The 21101-nt window shown below is 44.2% G+C and overlaps 1 protein-coding gene and 1 non-coding gene across 2 annotated transcripts in view; both read right to left on the bottom strand.

Moving 5' to 3' along the window:
• The window catches only part of LHFPL4 (LHFPL tetraspan subfamily member 4), a 31422-nt gene that overhangs the window by 7528 nt on the left and 2793 nt on the right, over positions 1-21101 (bottom strand). The window lies entirely within an intron of this gene.
• On the bottom strand, positions 2507-2579 carry TRNAE-UUC (transfer RNA glutamic acid (anticodon UUC)). Its single transcript has one exon. It is a non-coding gene; the product is annotated as a tRNA-Glu (tRNA).

Here is a 21101-nt window from a genome sequence, read left to right as displayed (position 1 = left end):
GTTGGAGCAAGGAGGGCCTTGACCCCATGCCAGGCCCACAGGGTGCTAGACCTGAGTTTAAGATGACAGTGATGACAAGGTGGGGGTGGTAGTCAGTTCTACCCACTGCCTACAAGACACAGCTAGTCCCCAGGGTGGGTAGGGACCCCGGGCTTTGCCATCTCCTTCCTTCAACTACCATATGTGAGAAAGCGTTCACCACAGCACAGACTCCTCCCTGCCTGAGTTCTGCCTCTTCTGGTCTCATCCCCCACCTTCCAATAGGACAGTCCTTCCGCACATCCCCAAGGATGTGTTCCTCACACTGACACAGGGCGCCTCAACAGCACTCTGATCTTACACACACACACACAGGAGCAGGCCTTCATTCCCCTCTCCTGTGCTCGCCTTCTTCAAGACAATTCTCCATACAGCTAGTCCATACAATGTTCAAGGGGAGGCCACCTCTATTTAACGGCTGGGAAACGAGTTTGCGGCAAAGGGGATGGCAAATGCAAAAAGCCTTGAGGCAAGAATGAGCTTGGTGAGTTGAAAGAGTTCCATAGTTTGAAGATGCCCTTGAGAAACCCAAATAGGGAAGAAAACTCAGGGAGCACTCAGGGCTGGAGATATAAATGTGGGAGCTGTAGACATGGAAATTCCCGGGGCTAGACATTATAGAAACTGACGAGAAGACCCAGAACTCAGCCCAGAGGTGCTCTATCATTTATGGGGCAGGACAAGAGGAGGAGCCTCTGGAGAGGGCTTGACCCATTCATCTCCCCATATTCCCCTAGCACTTTCCAAGACCCTCCAGGACCCTGGAGAGAGGAGGAAGGTCAGTTGCCAGGGATGAAGAAGTGGCAGATGGCATCCCCAGGGCGCTCTGAGGGGTCGGGGGAGTGCACTCCCACCTCCCCATTCTTGGTCCTGAATCTCCAGCTTGAGGCAGGGGTGAGGAAAGAGCCTAGGGAGGAGGAAAACCCACCCCATCCCTCTGCCTCCTCTCTCTCGTGTAGTGTTTCCTCTCCCGCCCAGAGCATCCCCGTCTCCATAGAAACACGGCAGTATCCTGCGGGTGGTCCTCCTCCCTCCGCAAGCTCAGCGTTGAGTGAGTTTTTCTTCCCCAGGGCTCTGCGCCTGCACGTTCTCTTGGTCTCCGTGCCTCATCACTTACGTGCCTCTCTAGTCGTGCGTCTCCATTCCTTTCTCTTCTCCACCCTTTTCATCCTTTTTTGCCTCTCTCTTCACATGCCTCCCCCTCTCTCCAGCTAGTCCATACAGTGCTCAAGCCTCGGTCCTGACCCTCTTTTCTCCTTAGATCTCAGCATCTGACATTCATTCAACACCCCCCCTCTTCTGTCTTTTCTCACTTCTCTTCCTTCTCTTTACCTATCCCCTCACCCTTCCCCCTCTCTGACTCTTCATGAATATCTGCTATGTGTCAGGCACTGTGCAGGCTGCTGGGGACACTGGCAGGCATGGTTTCTTGTCCTCAGGAGGAGAGGTGTGTGGAGAGGAATCAAATCAATATACAAATAGAATATTTATACGTGTCAGGGAGTGACTGGAAAGAGACCCAGGATTACAGGGACACTCAGAGAAGGCAGGGGCTAGGACCTCTCCATCTCTCACTCACTCTCTCTGCCTCCTCTGCTCTGCAGTGTTCTAGGTGGTGGCGATGGGGCCCCAGAGACTGCTCTGGGAACAAGAAACACCCAAAAATAATGCAAATGGAGAAAAGTCAATCGGACAGGTTTCCTAAGACCTGGGAAAGACAGGAAGAGACCTCTAGGGACAGTGTAGGCCAGGTAAGTGATCAAGAGGCTCAACAGTCAGTGTAAGAACTAGAGGCAAGGCAGCCTTCAACATCCCCATTTGATGGATGAGAAACCGAGACTGAGGTCTTTGGAGTACAAGTTCAAGTGTCTTTTTGAAGTGATGAGCTGGCTGAATTGGGTAGACACAGGTGCAAGGTGCAGGGTGGGGCAGGTGGGTGCATTGTGGGACATACAGCATCACCCTCGGCCTCGACCCACCACCCACGGTGTCTTACGACACTGTCAGATGTTGCCTTGGGGGCAAAGCTGTCCCTGGTTGAGAACCACTGGTCTAGGGGGAGGCGCTCTCAGATGGGGCGCGACTGTCCAGTCACCCTAGCGTCCACTGACTTCCCAAGCAGCCAGGAGGTGTGAGAAATTTAAGATGAATGAAGTTAAAGTTATTAATAATATGATAATGCTAACAAATAGTATTGAGTGCTTAACTATGTGCTAGGGTACTAAGCTCCTAACATGCATGATCTCATTTAATCCCATAAGAAATCTAGAGGAGGGAAAAATGATCAGCCTCATTTACAGATGAGGAAATTGAGGCACAGAGGAACTAAGTATCATACCCATGTCACACAGCTAGGAAGTGGTGGGCTCTGTATTCAAACCCAGACAGGTCTTCACTTCATGTTTCTCTTTGAGCAGACTCACTTTTTTTTTTCTCTGGCCACACTACACGGTTTGTGGGATCTTAGTTCCCCGACTAGGAATTGAACCCAGGGCCTCGGTGTTGAAAGCACAAAGTCCTAACCACTGGACCACCAGGGAATTCCGTAGACTAACTTTTTAACTGAGGCATTCACTTACAAAGTAAGCTTTATATCAGTATCAAAGAAAGGAAACCAGGATCCTTTGCCATAGACAGAAGGAAACTATAATCACAAGTATGTGTGTGCTCAGTCACGAAATCACGTCCGACTCTCTGCGACCCCATGGTAGAGTGAAACCACACGTTGTTCTCAGGTCTAAGCTGGACACTTTTACCTGTCAGATGCTCTGAGCCACCTCAGAGTACCCTGAAAAGGAAGGAAATTCTGACAGGAGGGATCTTGAGGACACTATGCTAAATTAAATGAGTCAGTCACAAAAGGTCAAATATTGTATGATTCCACTTACAAGAGGATCCGAAAGCAGTCAGATTCCTACACGCAGAACGCTGGGCATCAGAGATGACAGGGGAGGGTGTGGGGAGTTAGCGTTTAATGGGGACAGAGTCTCAGTTCTGCAGGTGAAGAGGGAGCTGTGCAGATAGACGGTACGGATGACTGCACAACGGTGCGGACGTACTTAATGCCACAGAACTGGATACCTAGGAATTGGTAAAATGGTAAATTTTATGTAATGTGTATTTTACCAGAAAAGAGAGAGAGGAAGGAAGGGAGGAACGGGAACACAGAAAATGACATGATGTATTTTCCTCGTGGATGTGTATGTAATGCACACAAAAATATCTTGGAAATACAGAAATTAAGTTTATAACCATGGTGGCCTTTGGGCAAGGAGAGGATGGGAACTTTAACCTGTCTGTAATACTTCAGCTCTTCATGGAGTGAATGTATTCATGTATTGCTGCTAAGTCACTTCAGTCATGTCCGACTCTGTGCAACCCCATAGACGGCAGCCCACCAGGCTCCCCCATCCCTGGGATTCTCCAGGCAAGAACACTGGAGTGGGTTGCCATTTCCTTCTCCAACGCATGAAAGTGAAAAGTGAAAGTGAAGACGCTCAGTCATATCCAACTTTCAGCGACCCCATGGACTGCAGCCTACCAGGCTCCTCCATCCATGAGATTTTCCAGGCAAAAGTACTGAAGTGGGGTCCCATTGCCTTCTCCAAGAAATGGCAGCCCACTCCAGTGTTCTTGCCTGGAGAATCCTAGGGACGGGGGAGCCTGGTGGTTGCCGTCTATGGGATCTCACAGAGTCGGACACGACTGAAGCAACTTAGCAGCATAAAATTAAAAAACATAATTAAAAATCCTGGTTTTTCAGAGAATACACATATATACACACATAAGCTTGCAAGTCTATATAAATATTTCTGGAAGGATACAGAAGCAACTTAATGATGGGCACCTCTGAAACACACGCCGGTGTGGTGGAGCAAAGGAGGGAGACACTATTCTCTGCCCTCCCGTACTGTTGGAAGTGTTTAACGTGTGCACGAATTACTTTGATGATAAAAACGATATTATTATGTTCAGTCCTTTTCCACCTATGTCTGGCCATGATATCCTCTTAAAGGTGTAAGCCTTTAAGAATACTTTAAAAAACTAAAGGAAAGTTGAAAGGAAAAATGATAACTTGGGTTTGGGGAATAAACCCAGAATGAGACTAAAAAAGTGATGAATTAGTAAAAGAAAATAAACAATATTTGTTTTCTTTAAATTGTGTGTGTGCTGTAAATGTGCCTTTATATAAAGCTTTTTAATTATGCATTTTATGCTTAGCTATTTTAGCAGAGTTTCATTATGATAGCATTACACTATCCTCAAGGGACATCCACAGGGCCAGTCACTCCTAGATGGAGGCCTTTGTTTATGCTCAGCTGGCCCCTCCATGCCTGATATATCACAGCTGCTACCCATTACTAGGAGGTCAGATTGGATGTCCCCCAGGGCTTTCTTTTCCTGAGCAGACTCCAAAGAGGTTTGCTATGGACTGAACTGGGTCCCCACAAAAGTGGTATTTTGAAGCCCTAACCTCCAGTGTGAGAGTATTTGTGGAAGAGGCCTTGGGGAGGTAATCAGGGTTGGTTGAGGTCATAAGGGTAGGGCCCCATGATGGGATTAGTGTCCTTATAAGAACAGACACTGGGGCTTCCCTAGTGGTCCAGTGGTGGAGAATCCACCTGCCACGGCAGGGAGCACAGGTTTGATCCCTGGTCTGGGAGGATCCCACATGTCACTGGGCAGCTAAGCCCATGTGCCACAGCTACTGAAGCCTGCGTGTCTACAGCCTGTGCTCCACAAACAGAGAAGCTACCGCAGTGAGTGCCCACGCATCCCAACAGAGTAGCCACCGCTCACCGCAGCCAGAGAAAGCTCACAGCAACCAAGAGCCAGCACAGCCCAAAATAGGTAAATAAAAATAAATAAATCTTTAAAAAGAGATACCAGAGAGTTTGCTCTCTCTCCTCACCTGCCATGTGAGGACACGGCAAGAAGGAAGGAGGTAGCCGTCTGCAGGCCTAGAAGAGGACTCTCAACAGAACCTAGGTCTTGGAATTCTAGTTTCCAGAACTAAGAGAAAATAAGCGCAAGCCACCCAGTCTATGGTATTTTGTTGTTGTAGCTACATGCAACAATTTGGATGCATCTTAGAGTCATAACACCAGGAAGAACTGAATCCCCTTATATAACATTCATACTGATAACCCTGGTCACTTCTGAGGAGGGAACTTAGGGGCTGAGGACAGGACAGGACAGAGACCTCGCACTGCCAACCTGTGGCCCCTTTTGAATTCAGGACCACGTGGATAAGTGACCTACTGAAACCATAAGGTAGGTGGGAGTTGACCACTAATAAGTGACTATTGCCAGAGATTTTTCACTCAATGAAATAATTAAAGCAACAAGCAATCAAAACGCACAAGCCAAATGAAACTCACAGAAATAATGAATTAATCACATACAAAAAAACAAAACCAAAAATCTCTAGACCCCTATTGACTGAGCTTGCCAATTTCTAGGAATGTATCCTAAGAAAATGCTCAAGCATGTGCTCTAAGGTTTAGCTGTGTGGATGTCTATCACGTCATTTGCAAGAAAAGAAGGAAGCGATGAGAAGGAAGGCAGAGGGGGAGATACAATAAAACAAAGAAGGAAAGAAATAAGCAGCTAATTGTCCAACATCACAGGAATATTCTTTCATACCATGGAATACTATTCCCCTATTATATTGAGTAAGATTTAATGATACAGAAATTACTCATGATACGTTAGGTTTCAAAAGAATGTGAAAAATAACATACAATATAATTTCATTTTGGGGATACTTACATAGTTATAGCAATAGTCATATAAATTTACCACACCAGGTCCTATGCTAAGTATCTTACACACATTACTTCATTTAATCCCCACAACACTCTGTGGAATAAGTGCTGTTATTATCTTCTTTTTACAGTTGAGGACATAAAGGCACAAAGAGGTAATCCAACTTATCTAAGGCCACAGAGCTGATAAGTTACAGAACCAGGATTTGGACTCAGCTAGTCTGGCTCCAGAGCCTGCTCATAATCAGTACTCTATACGATGCAGACCAACAGTTAAGATGACTGCTTCTGGGAGGGTGAGATGACATGTGTAATCTTGCTTATCTATATTCTCCAGTGTTCATACAAAGAACAATGATCATTTGAAAAAGCTGTAGGTGAGAGATACGGAGGGGCAGCATAGCGCAGGATACACGGATGGCTGCTCGTGTCCTGTATCCTCTGTGAGTCCCTTCCTCACCTTTAGGAAGGTTTTTCTGGAAAGAACCAGGCCGACTTTGGGGCTGAGAGGAGCCTGGAAAAGGGTCTGTGTTGGCACTGTGACCACAGCTTTCCAAGGGAGTGCTTCCCCAGGCCCGATGGAACCCTCCTCCACCCTGAGACAGAGACTGTCCTCATGTCCTTCACACCAGCTCCGTCATGCCCCCCCAGGGCAGGCGCTTGTGGCACAGGGGAGACGGGGTCTCTTAACAGTCACCCCGACCCGCTGGATCTGAAGAATAGGTCCAATCTTAGCGCTTCTGTCAGCTGGGGAGCTCAAGGGTGGGAATCCTGTGCCGGGGCTCCCCATGGCACCCCCCAGCACCCAGATGATGGAGGCACCCTGACTCCTCCCTTTCCCTCACCCCCACATCCCATCCACTTGCAGGGCTGACTAGCTTGACCTCCAAAACGTATCTCGGGCTGACCTCTTTTCTCTGTCTCCACTGCAGCCATCTGTCGAGGCCGCGTGGTCTCCCTCCCGCGTGACCGCAGTGGCTCCTAACTGGATTCTCTGCTCTCATCCCTGCCCTCTCTTCGTCTGCTCTGCACTCAGCATTCAGAGGAAGCTTTCCAAAGCAGACCGTGCCACTCACTCACCTGCTCAACACCTTCCCAAGTTGCCCTTTACGCTCAGGATAATCCCTGAGGCCTCATCCCAGACTGTGTGGCCCTCAGGCTCCCCCTACTTGCCTCCAAGCCACTCGGCCTCTCGATCCCTACACTCCTGACATACTGCACCTCCTTTCCAACCGTCATCCTAACACTAACCTAACTACCTTTTCTTGTTCAGCCCTACCCCGACTCCCCCGGAGGTCTTGGCACTGACTGCTCCCTTTCCCTGGGACACTTCCTCCAAGCCATTCAGTCCCTGGGTTGTGGTTCCTGATCTCGAGGAGACTACAGTTTAGTCAGGGGACTGTTAGGAACACAAATAATTGTACCTGGTGTCACAGATGCTGTTACAGAGAAATGGGGTACCCGTCACTTTGTGCAGTAATGATAATATTTGGGAACAGTATTTACCACACCACCCCTGGGTCCAGCCTGTACAGAGCCCTCGCGTGGCCTCTGGACAACCCTAGAATCCGCCACCCGCTGCATCTCCCACTGCCCTGGCTCAGCTCTGCCACACTCAGCTCAAGGACTCGGGCAGAAGCCCCCTGCTGCTCTCCCTGCTTCCTGCCTCACTCCTCCAGTCTGGCCCAGGCCCATCCAGGTGGCCCCATCCCTTCCCTGTCCCCTCTGGCTCCTCCAGGAAGCCGTCCTTTCCCGGGGCTGTTCTTCTCAGCTTCTCTGTTGCTAATTTGAGCAGCTGCTCTGGCTCCTCTCTCCAAGCCGCCTTTTCTGGCTCCTCCTCCTCCTTGCATCTGAAAGGTTGGTGTTTCTGGGCTGTCTCCTCTTTTGCTTCCACAGGCTCTCCCCTCGCCCCGGGGCCATTTCACCCACACACAGACTCACATCTGCATCTCCAGCTGAGACCTCTCTCCTCAGGCCAAGGCCTGAAAAGCCAACAGCTGTCAGACCCTCCCTCTGACAAATTCAGCTTTTCCCAGACTGAGCAGATCTCCTACTGGGTCCTTTGGGCATGTCATTCCAAGACACAATCGTTCAGCGAGGGGACCTGGAATCATCTGCAAAGCCTGCCTGTCTTCACCTCGCCCCACCAGACACACAGCTGCTGGGCTCCTAAATAAGATCTCCTCCTTCCCCTCCTCCAGCGCCTTTCACCTGGACCACTGCCATGCCCTCCACCAGGCTCCTGATCTTCCATCAAGTCTCCATCCAGTCCGTTCCCTGCGGCAGCTGCCCAAGTCATCTGGCTAAACCCACATCTGGCCCTGATCATTCCCATGCCTCCATGTAATTGCTCAGAACCTAGGAATAAGACCCCAAATTCCAAGGCCAAACTTTCTAAGCTCCCTGCTTTTCTAGGTGTATCTCCCAGTTCTCAGTTTTCAATCTTTCTTTTTGTTTTTTTAATTGACCACAATTTTACCTAGATTCACTCTAATCTTAACTTCCCTCCAGTCCCAGAAGATGAGAGACCCTTCTTTTTTTTTTTAAGATTTTTTTTGATGTGTTCTATTTTAAAAGTCTTTATTGAAGTAATTATAATATTGCTTCTGTTTTATGTTTTGGTTTTTTCATCACAAGGCATGTAGGATCTTTTCTTCTCCATCAGGGATCCAACCCACACCCCCTGCATTGGAAGACAAAGTCTTAACCATTGGATATGAGCTAGTTACTATTATAGTCTCCATTTTATAGTGGAGGAAACTTAGAGTCAGAAATTGTATAACCTTCCAAAGGACACTTTAGTTGGTAATGCCACACTCAGGATTCAAATTCAGGTTAGCTGACCACTGAATATGCTGCCTCCAAAGGAGAGGGTGGTGGAGCTAGGACTTAAATCAGAGCTCATCATCTGTTTATTCAATAGACACTCTGTGCCAGGCAGACTCCTGATCCAAGGCTCTCATTATGCCATTAAACAGCTCTGGGATTAAAGGTTCATAATGATGGATAAGATGAAATGGAAATGAAAAGAATAAAACAAAAATAAAAGACTGTCAGAATAAGAATAGTTCAGCCCTCAACCTCGTTACACCTCCAGCCCATCCTCTCTACCAACAAGCAGATCTCTGCTTCCCACCCCCACTCAAAACACTCCAAGACCTTTCTAGGTATTATACTACACTCAGGAGCCATACCAGAAGGAACTGGTAATTTGCTTAAGCTGAGAAAAATAGAATTTCACCGTGGAGAAAACACCCATAGACAAAATCAAAAAATAAACTGATGGATAATATTTGCAACTCATATCACCAAGAGCTAACTTTTAACTTATAAAGAGTTCTTACAAATCAAAGGAGGAAAATACCATTAGCTTGGTAGAAAAATATTTATGAACTGACAGTTTATAGAAAAAAGATAGGAACACCTTGGAAATATTGTGGGTTTAGTTCCAGGCCACCACAATAAAGCAAATATCACAATAAAGCGAGTTACACAAACTTATTTTGGGTTTCCCAGCACATATAAAAGTTATGTTGACACTATACTGTAGTCTATTAAGTGCACAATAGCATTATGTCTTAAAAAAAGTACAAACTTAATTTTAAAATCCTTTATAGCTAAAATAAATGCCAAAACAATTACAAAGATCACTGATCACAGATCAACCATAACAAATAAAATAATGAAAAAGTTTGAAATATTGTGAGAATTACCAAAATGTGACAAAGAGACACAAAGGGAGCAAATGCTATCGGGTAAATGGCACCAATCAACTTGCTCAACACAGGGTTGCCACAAAGCTTCAAATTGTTATTAAAAAAAGGAGGGGGGCAATATCTGTGAGGTGTAATAAAGTGAACTGCAGTAAAAGGAGGTTTGCCTGTATATATAAAAGGCACTCAACCTCATTCCTAAAAGAAAGACAAATTACTACCATAATAGAGTACTTTTTGCCCATTGGGTTGTCAAAATATTTGATAACACATTCAGTTGGCAAGAATGTGGGGAAACAGGTACCCTCATACACTGTTGCTATGAGTATATCTTTGTGTAACTTCTGTGGAGGAGCCTATGACTGAATCTGTCAAAATTGTAAACACAGAGACCATTTAATCCAGCAATTCCACTCTAGGTCTTTATTTTATCCTAATACTTACATATGTGTCTTAATTATTTATATACAACATTATCCATTGAAATATTGTTATGGCAAGATGTTGTAAACAATTTAAATATTGATTTCTAAATGATGACGCATCCATACAAAAGTATATTATAGGAATTTTATAGGAATAATATAGGAATATTATAGGAATTCCCTGGCATCCCAATGGTTAAGACTTTGCCTTCCAGTGCAGGGGGTGTCAGTTCAATCCTTGGTCGAGGAGAACTAAGAATCTCCACATGCCTCGTGGCCAAAAAACCAAAAACATAAAACAGAACCAATATTGTAACTAATTCATTAAAGACTTTAAAAATGGTCCACACCAAAGAAATTTTGGGAAAAAAAAGTATATTATGCAGCTCTTAAAGAAAAAGTAACTCTCTATACACTGATTTGGTACAATTTCCAAATGTGTTGTTGAGTTTAAAAAGCAAGACAAACCAACTGTTTAGTATCCTACCATTTGTGGTGGTTTTTAAATATGTCCACAACTTTTAAAATATACTTCTTTTCAAGAGGAGGAGCTGAATTCTCCTCCCCTTGAATGTGGGCTGGATTTAGTAACTCACTTCTAAAAATAGAGTGTGGCAGAAGTGGTCTGTGATGTCTGAGATTAGAACATAAAAGGCAGTTGCTACGACAAAGGAGGCAAGAAGGTACAATGCGAAAAAGATAGTCTCTTCAGCAAGGGGTGTTGGGAAAGCTGGACAGCCACATGTAAATCAATTAAATTAGAACATTCCCTCACACCATATACAAAAATAAACTCAAAGTGGCTTAAAGACCTAAATATAAGACATGACACCATAAAACTCCTAAAAGAGAACATAGGCAAAACATTCTCTGAAATAAAGCATAGCAATATTTTCTTGAATCAGTCTCCCAAGGCAAAAGAAATAAAAGCAAAAATAAGCAAATGGAACATAATCAAATTTAAAAACTTTCGCATACCGAAGAAAACCATCAACAAAATGAAAAGACACCCTACAGAATGGGAGAAAATATTTACAAACTGTGCAACTGACAAGGGGTTAATAACCAAAATACATAAATAGCTCATACAACTCAAAAGAACCAAATAATCCAATTTTTAAATGAGCAAGGCAGAAGACATTTCTCTGAAGAAGACATACAGATGGCCAATAGGCACCTGAAAAGATGCTCAACATCGCTCATTATTAGAGAAATGCAAATAAAAACCACAGTGAGGTTATCACCGCACACTAGTCAGAATGGCTATCCTCGAAAAGTCTACAAATAACAAATGCTGGAGAGGATGTGGAGCACAGAGAACCCTCCTACACTGTTGGTGGGGATGCAAATTATTGCAGCCACAATGGAGAACAGTATGCAGGTTCCCTAAAATACTAAAAATAGAGGCAACATATGATCCAGCTATCCCACCCCTGGGCATATGTCCAGAAAAGACCCAAAAAAAGTGATATATATATACACACACACAGTGGAATATTATTCAGTCATAAAAATAATGAAATACTGTCACCTGCGGAAACATGGACGGACTCAGAGAATCTCATACAAAACAGAAACAGACTCACGACTAGAAAACCAGCTTATTGCTACCAGAGGGGAAAGGAATAAATGAAGAATAAGGGATGCACAGACACAAAATTCTATACATAAAATAGATACACAACAAGGATTTACTATATAACACAGGGAACTATACTCAGTATCTTATAATAACTTATAATGAAATATAATCTGAAAAATATATAACTGAATCACTTTGTTGTATACATGAAACTAACACAATATTAAATATTGTGTAAATCAACTATACTTCAGTCTTTTTAGAAAAAGGCAGTATGATGCCCAAAACAATCTTGAAAAAGGAACGCAGTTGGAGGACTCACACTTGCTGATTGGAAAACTCACTAGAAAGCAACAGTCATCGGGACAGTCTGTTACTGGCATAAGGGTGGACACAGAGATCAACAAAGCAGAAGTGAGAGTCCAGAAATTAACCCACAGTCAGCTGATTTTAGGTGAGGGCGCCAAGACCATTCAACTCAGAAAGAACACTGTTTTCAATAAACACTGCTGGGACAACTGGACAGCCACAAGTAAAAGAACGAAGCTGAACCCTTACCTTACGCCATACACAAAAATTAACTCAAATGGATCAGAGCCCTAAGTGTAAGCATGAAAACTATAAAACTCTTAGAAAAAAACATACAGGTAAATTTTTGTAACCTTGGATTTGGAAACGGATTCTTAGATATGACACCTAAAGCACAAGCAACAACAACAGAATGATAGCTGGACTTTATACAAATTTAAAACTTTAGTGCTACAAAGAACACTATCAAGGTGAAAAGATAGCCACAGAATACTAGAAAATATATGCAAATCATATATCTGATAAGGGACTTACACCAAGAATAAAAACAACTCTTACAACTCAATAGTCAAAAGAAAAATAACCCAATTTGAAAATGGGTAAAGGGGAAGGGGATGTAGAGGAAAGAAATAGGTGAATGAGAGATTAGGAGGTACAAACGCCCAGCTGCAAAATAAACAAGTTATGGGTATGTGAGGTACAGTGTGGGGAATATAGTCAGTAACTATGTTATATCTTTGTACAGTAACAGAGTAACCAGAGTTATCACGGGGATCATTCTGAAATATATAGAAATACAAATCACTAAGTTGTATGATAGGAACTAACATAGCACAGTAGGTAAATTATACTTAAAAAAAATCAGAAAAAGAAATCAGATGACTTGTGGTTATCAGAGGTGGGGGTGGGGTGAGACAGAATAGGATGAAGGTGGTCAAAAGGTACAGACTTCCAGGGATAAGATAAATAAGTACTACGAATGTAATGTACAGTATTAGAAATATAATTGCCACTGCTGTATATTATATATGAAAGTTGTTGAGAATAAATCCTAAAAACAAACAAAAAACAGTAAATCGTAAGAGTTCTTATCACACAAAAAATATTTTTCTATTTCTTTAATTTTGTATCTACATAATCACTGCAGATGGTGACTGCAGCAAAAAATGAAATTAAAAGACGCTTACTCCTTGGAAGGAAAGTTATGACCAACCTAGATAGTATATTGAAAAGCAGAGATATTACTTTGCCAACAAAGGTCCGTCTAGTCAAGGCTATGGTTTTTCCTGTGGTCATGTGTGGATGTGAGAGTTGGACTGTGAAGAAAGCTGAGTGCTGAAGAATTGATGCTTTTGAACTGTGGTGTTGGAGAAGACTCTTGAGAGTCCCTTGGACTGCAAGGAGATCCAACCAGTCCATCCTAAAGGAGATCAGTCCTGGGTGTTCATTGGAAGGACTGATGCTAAAGCTGAAATTCCAATACTTTGGCCACCTCATGCGAAGAGTTGACTCATTGGAAAAGACCCTGATGCTGGGAGGGACTGGGGGCAGGAGGAGAAGGGGACGACAGAGGATGAGATGGCTGGATGGCATCACCGACTCGATGGACATGAGTTTGAGTGAACTCCGGGAGTTGGTGATGGACATGGAGGGAGGCCTGGCGTGCTACAGTCCCTGGGGTCTCAAAGAGTCGGACACGACTGAGCAAACTGAACTGAACTGAAGCTGATGGATGTTTGCTAAACTTATTGTGATAATTATTCATATGTAAACCAAACTATGCTGTATGTCTGAAACTTATACAGTGCTATGTGTCAATTATATCTCAATAAAACTGACAGGAAAAAAAATGGGCAAAGGACTTGAATAAATGTTTCTCCAAAGAAGATATGCAAATGGCAAACAAGCATGTGAAGATGTTTAATAGTTAGAGAAATGCAAACCAAACCCACAGTGAATTACCAGTTCATACCCACTAGGATGGCTATAATCAAAAAGTCAGATTAAAAAAAAAGATAATAACACAAGTGTTGATGAGGATATGAATAAGAACCCTCACACACTTGCTGGTGGGAATGTAAAATGATACTGCCACTTTGGAAAACAATCTAGCAGCTCTTCAAAATGTTGAAGTTGCCACTTGAGCCAGCAATTCCACTCCCACATATATATCCAAGGGAACTGAAAACATGTTATATCCAAGGGAACCAAAAACATGTATCCACACAAAAACTTGTACACAAATATTCACAGCAACAGTATTCCAAATAGCCAAAAGATAGAAACAACCCAAATGTCCGACAGCTGATAAATGGATAAGCACAATGTGGTATATCCGTACAAGGGAATATTATTCCGCCATAAAAAGGGAGAAATATGGACATATGCTACATCATGAATGAACCTTGAAAACATTGTGCTAAGTGAAAGAGGTCAGTCACAAAGACCACAAATTACATGATTCTATTCACACAAGTGGAGACGGAAATGGCGAGCCACTCCTGTTCTTGCCTGGGAAACCCCACGGACAGAGAAGCCTGGCAGGCTACAGTCCACGAGACTGCAAAAGAATCAGACATGTCTTAGTGACTAAACAACAACAATTTATACAAAATGCCCAGAACAGTCTTACTAGGTAAGACAGTAGGTTAAAGGTTGCTTAGAGGAGGGAGAGGATGGGGATGGTAGGCTTAGGGGGTGACAACCTAAGGGTATAAGCCTTCTTCTTGAGGTGATGTAAATATCTTACAATCAATTGTGGTAATGGTTACACAACTCTGTAAATATACTAAAAACCACTGAATTGTACACTTTATACATGTGAATTTTGTGGCACATGATTTATATCCCAATAAAGTTGTTACCAAAAGAGGGGGATGCGCAATGTATCTTCTTCTTTCTCTCTCTCAGATCACTCATTCTGAGGTCTCCTCCAACCCAAATCAAGCTTCAGCTGACCCCAGTCCTCACTGAGGTCTTGGGTGCAACTTCATGAGAGACCTTGAGCCAGAACTACCCATCTAAGCTGCTCCCAAATTCCTGTGACTCACAGAAACAGAGATAAGAAATGCGTAAGCCACTGGGTTTGGGAGTAATTTTCTCTGCAGCAATAGATAACTAGTATACCGTTGATGAAAAAAAAAAATACATTGTTGGCATTTGCTTGTATATTTATGCAGTTTCTCAGAAAGGATACTCAAGAAATGGTAAAAGTGTTTGCCCCTGGGAAGAGACCTCTGGGAGGATCCCTGAGGGATGAGAGCAGGGAGGACACATATCTGATTGTATGTCATTTTATCTTTTGAATTTTGTTTCATGTGCAATGTATTAACTTTTCCAAAAGGAAAACAAAAGTCAAAGAATTTGAAGCACTTTTTAAAAAGTCAGCAACTACCTGCTGCTTATAAAGTCTAAACTCCTCAGCGTGGTGTACAAGGCATCCACGGGCAGCCCTTGTCCATCTTCCCAGTCTCCACGCTCACCTCCCCTCACACCAAGTGATTGTGGCGCCCGAAGTGCACCAGGCTTTCCCCTCCTCCACACCTTAAATCATACTGTCTCTTGTGCGTGGTTCCCCTTCTCCTTCCTCCACATCCTTTAAGACTCATCTCAAATGCTGAACTTTTCTGGAAGACTTCCCTGGCTGTCCTTAATGTGTCAGAAGTGCGTGCCCCCAAGATACCCTTGCGAGATTCAGTCATTTCATGCGTCATCCTACAGTGTGATGATGTGATTTCTTTCCCAAATCTCCCATTGGACTATGAGCAAGGACTCCTTTTTTTTCCCCCTTGGCAATACCATGGGCTTCCCTGGTAGCTTGGATGGTAAAGAATCCGCCTGCAATGCAGGAGACCCCGGTTCAATTCCTAGGTTGGGAAGATCCCCTGAAGAAGGGATAGGCTACCCACTTTAGTATTCTTGGGCTTCCTTGGTGTCTCAGATGGTAAAGAATCTGCCTGCAGTGCTGGAGACCTGGGTTCGATCCCTGGGTTGGGAAGATCCCCTGGAGGAGGGCATTGCAACTCACCCTAGTATTCTTGCCTGGAGAATCCCCATGGACAGAGGAGCCTAGCGGGCTACAGTCCATGGGGTCACAAAGAGTCCGACACGACTGAGGGACTAAGCACAGCACAGCACAGCACAGCACAAACCACGCAGCATGCAGAACTTTCCTGACCAGAGATGGAACCCGCGCCCCCTGCAGGGGAAGTTCGGAATCTCAACCACTGGACCGCATGGGAAATACCTGGGAAAGAGGACTCACTCAGGCTTCCCTGAGCCTAACACACAGAGGAGGCTGTCAGTAAGAGGACTGGTGTGAGAAAGAAAGGAAGGGTGTAGGGAGAGAGGGAACAAAGCAAAAAATGAAAGAAGGGAGGGAGGGAAGGAAGGTGAAAGCAAGAAAGGAAGGAGAGTTGGTGGAGAAAGAAAAGGAGGGAGGGAAAAAGGGTGGGAGGAAAGAAAGTCCCCAAATGTGCACAGCAGTCTCACTGCATACAACAAAGACTCTCTGGATGAAGAAAGCCCCAAACCAGATGTGAAACACAATCCAAGCAAGTGGGGAAGAATGTGGATACATATTCTAAGCTGTAGTGACATTGCTGTTTGTAGTACAGAGACCCCTGATGATTCAGGACACACATCTTAGGCTGGAAGATGCTCACCTCTGATCACTACCCAACCCCTGGTGTCACCATCAGTCTCCCCAGCTCCCACTCCATCTCACATGCTCTCTTCTCCATGGTGATTCTAGCACCAGTCAGTACCTTGCACATAGTAGGCTCTCAACACTGAGTAATTGTGGTCAGAATCATCTCCCTTCTGTAGACAGAAGAGTCTCACTTTGTGACCATGAACCTGTCTCTTCTCTCTGGAACTCAGTTTTTTCATCTCTACAGTGAGGGTATGGAGCCAGCTGATGAGTAGGACCCTTCCTAGCTAACAGTCCTTGGCTTCTCAAGGCCTCTGATCATCTCAGCAAGTCCAGAGTCTTTCACCTGAGCAGCAAGGACTCCTCACAAGCAGCTCTTCACTCAGACTATGTCACAGAAAGAAGAGTGACCATTCATTGGTTGATCACTGTACGCCAGGAACCACACTCAGCATTTCAGCCCCATGGCTTCATTTCTTTCTTTCCATCACCTCTGAAGCAGGTACAATAAACATCTCCATCTTACAGAAAAGGGAACTGAGAATCGGAGAAGAAACCCCATTTATCCAAGGAACACAACTGGGAGGTGGCAGAGCAGGAATTCTAAGTCCTCCACCACTTCTCCACACTGCCCTCTCCAACCCTGAAGCAGGCTTCCAGCCAGCAACCTCCCCTTGGCTAACCTCACTCAGCCCACAGGTAAGCACTCAGTACATTGACCTTACTGTTGTAATCTGTGTATTCACATCTTGGGTTCCAGTTCAGAGGTAAAAACAGGTTCTAGATCCATTTAGACTCATATGAAGTTTCAGCTCCTTCCTTCTCTAGATGTCTGACCTTTAGACAAGTCATTTTAACAGATGAAGAGCAAATGACATAATGAATGTGAAAATGGCTAGCACCTCGTAAATGGGAAAGACCAGATAAAGCACAGCAGAGAGATTCTGACAAGCCCTGAAAAGCTGACGCCTCACTCCACAAAGAGCCACCTGAGTCTCCCAGTCTTTCCACTTAGCATTCAGCTCTTCTGGCAAATTCATCCTGTCTTTATTCCCATCCTGAATGTTCCTTTATAAATCCTTCATAAATCCTTGGGCTTTCAAGTTAGACAGACAGGGTTACAATTCTGGCTCGACCGCTTACCCACTGTATGACCTTGGACAAATGACTCTCCTTTCTGAGGCTCAGTGTTCGCACCTATGAAATATTCATTAGGGTACCTACTCCATAGGGAGGTTGTGAGGAGTCAATAATAGTGTGCAAGTAAATGTTTAGCATGTGGTCAAGCATATAATAAAGGCTCAGAAATTGTTAACTGTTTTTTCCTGAATAATAACAGTGGTCATAGCTTTGAACTACCTGCTGATTAAAATCTAAAATTTCTGACCCAGTGCTCAGAGCCTCGCAAACTGGAGCTCCATCATTCCTTCCTGGCCTCGTTCCCTGCTGTTCCCCTAAGTGAAGCCCACACTCAAGCCAGATGTGGCTTTCTCCTCTCTGTTTCTCCACCATGATCTTCCCCTCTGTTCAGAATGCTCTCTCAAACCTCACATCTAGCCACACCCAGCCCTATTCAAGCTTCACCTCCCAATAAGCCAGCAGCCTCCTCAACTGCTCTGGGTTTCCACAGCACCTAAGGTTGAGCACATATTAGTGCTCAGACTGTCCAGGGGGAGGTTTCTGTCTGCAATTGTCTAACCTACAGTACCTCTCCTCCAGTGGTCACACTGATTTCCCTGTGTGGGAATTTCTTTCTCCCCTATCAGTTCATGTGTCCCAGGAATGGGCATGTGGCCGAGACCTTAGATAAAGTCTCACTGATTCATGAAGAGGTGGACACTTGACCAAAGCTGAGCCAATCAGAATGAGCCCTGGAACTTTTTCTGCAATCACTGAATAACAAGTGTTCTTTTGTCCACAGGCAGTGCTAAGTTGAAGCAATGTAAATTCAGAGCTGCTGGTAGCCATACTTATCACCTTCAGAAGAGAAGTGAACTTAACAACAAGCCAACATAGAGGAATCAGAAAATGGAGACAGACTTATTTTTTAATGACATTATTTGAGCATCTGGATCCATCCATGCCTGAAGCCAGTGCTCCTGACTATTAATGTATGTGAGCCAAAACCACTACCCTCTTCCAGTTCAGTTCAGTTCAGTTGCTCAGTCATGTCCAACTCTTTGTGACCCCATGGACTGCAGCATGCCAGGCTTCCCTGTCCATCACCAACTCCCGGAGCTTATTCAAACTCATGTCCGTTGAGTCGGTGATGCCATCCAACCATCTCATCCTCTGTTGTCCCCTTCTCCTCCCACCTTCAATCTTTCCCAGCATCAGCGTCTTTTCAAATGAGTCAGTTCTTTGCATCAAGTAGCCAAAGTATTGGAGTTTCAGCTGCAGCATCAGTCCTTCCAATGAATATTCAGGACTGATCTCCTTTAGAATTGACTGGTTGGATCTCCTTGCAGTCCAAGGGACTCTCAAGAGCCTTCTCCAGCACCACAGTTCGAAACCATCAATCCTTTGGTGCTTAGCTTTCTTTATAGTCCAAGTCTCACATCCATACATGACTACTGGAAAAACTATAGCTTTGACTAGACAGATCTTTGTTGACAAAGTAATATCTCTGCTTTTTAATATGCTGTCTAGGTTGGTCATAGCTTTTCTTCCAAGGAACAAGTGTCTTTTAATTTCATGGCTGCAGTCACCATCTGCAGTGACTCTGGAGCCCAAGAAAATAAAGTCTGTCACTGTTTCCATTGTTTCCCCATCTATTTGCCATGAAGCGATGGGATGATCTTAGATTTCTGAATTGAGTTTTAAGCCAACTTTTTCACCCTCCTCTTTCACTTTCATCAAGAGGCTCTTTTGTTCTTTGCTTTCTGCCATAAGGGTGGTGTCATCTGCATATCTACCCCCTTTACCTGATTTTAATTTACTTAAGTCAGCTTGAGTTGGCTTTCTGTCACTTCACTGAGAGAGTGCTGACCAATATAGTGATTCAGCTAGACGGTAAGCTTCCTGTGAGCAGAGATTGTGCTATTCGACCTAGGAGCCTTGCGGTCAGAGTTGATCTCAGTGTTGCAGCACCTAGCAGAAGGATGTTCACTGAGCAGGTGAGAAATACAGAAGGGAATAAATATCTCTTTGTATTTTCCCAATGGTCCAGTGCTCTGCACTCAGAAGACTCTAAAATATTTAAGTAAAGGGACTTCCCTGGCAGTCTAGTGGTTAAGACTCTATGTTCTCAATGCAGGGGGTAGGGGTTTTATCTTTAGGAGGGGAACTAATACCCAACATGCTTCATAATGCAGCCAAAAACAAAAACAAACAAACAACCTGAGTAAATGTTCACTTGAACAAAAACTATACAACAGGCATTCTAATTTTTTTTTTTTTTTTTTTGCTGCATGGCATGCAGGATCTTAGTTCCCCAACCAGGGATTGAACCCATGTTGCTTGCAGTAGAAGCACAGAGTCTTAACCACTGGACTGCCAGAGAAGGCTCTCTACTTCTTATGTGATACAAACAAGGTCCTCTTCTTCTCTGCAGTTTCTCTGAGGATGACTGATTTCTCCCTTTCTAAGTAGAATGATCTTAGTGAAAGAGGTATTCTAGGAACCCCACATGGCTGAAAGACATATTTTAAATCCACTAATCTCACTGATTAGTCCCCCATTGTACAGATGAGAAAACTGAGATTTAAGCTAAAAATGGTTGCTTAACACTGCATGGTGAGTCACAGGCAGAATTAGCTAAGATACACACACACCCCCCAGCACAATGCCATGACGAGTAGTCCAGTGCTCCAGCCCCTGCCCTTTATTAAGCAGAGTGAATCAATCACTTGCCCAGAGCTCAGAAATCTCTAAGTCAGATAGAATGAACTGCTCAACTCTGATAACCACCTTTGGAGTGGGGCAGTAAGACAAGGGAAAGAGCACTGGGCCAGGAGTCAAGCCTAGTTTACTCTATTACCGGCTGTGTGACCTTCACTTCTCCAGGCTCAGTTTCCTCTAAGACAGGAGTGGAAGAAGGCAGGGTTCAAAGAAGCTGATTTCTCAGATCCCTGAAATTCTATATTTACATGGGGTTGTTGGATAGTTCATCAAATCCCCAAGATTAAACCCACATGGATTACAGAGAATTGGAAGAGCAATAGGTCAACAACCCATCTGCAGACTACAAATTAAGGTTCAGGAAATGGGAGTTCCAGTTGAGTTTATATTCTTTCTGGCTCACCTTATAAGAGTAGAATGGAAATCACTTTCTGGGAATTGACAGATACCCCCACACACATCCTACAATTCTCCTTTCTCATTTTCCCCAGAATCTTAAAAGACTTCTGTCTAAGTTGATTGTAGTGAGATGGACTTGAAACAAGCCCACCAGAATGTCCATACTGAATAAATGCTGACTTCTGCAAGGCAGTCCTTTTGAGAGCTTGATTAGTTCTTCCAATGAGCCCATAATTCCTCCAAGCATTTGTAACAGTCCTCCTGAGCAAGCAAACCAGTCTCCTGATTTTGCTTTCACACCTTGACCTTCATCTCCAGTGACCATTCTCAATTTGATCACCTCCTGTGTTTTCTACACTTGGCCATTTCCAAAAA

The sequence above is a fragment of the Bos grunniens genome, chromosome 22, assembly GCF_055505025.1.
Source record: "Bos grunniens cultivar Pamir isolate PY7600 chromosome 22, Bosgru_T2T1.0, whole genome shotgun sequence".
NCBI classification, from domain to species: Eukaryota; Metazoa; Chordata; class Mammalia; order Artiodactyla; family Bovidae; genus Bos; species Bos grunniens.
The sequence above is the reverse complement of the archived record's forward strand: the minus strand, read 5'-3'. Positions and strand labels throughout refer to the sequence as shown.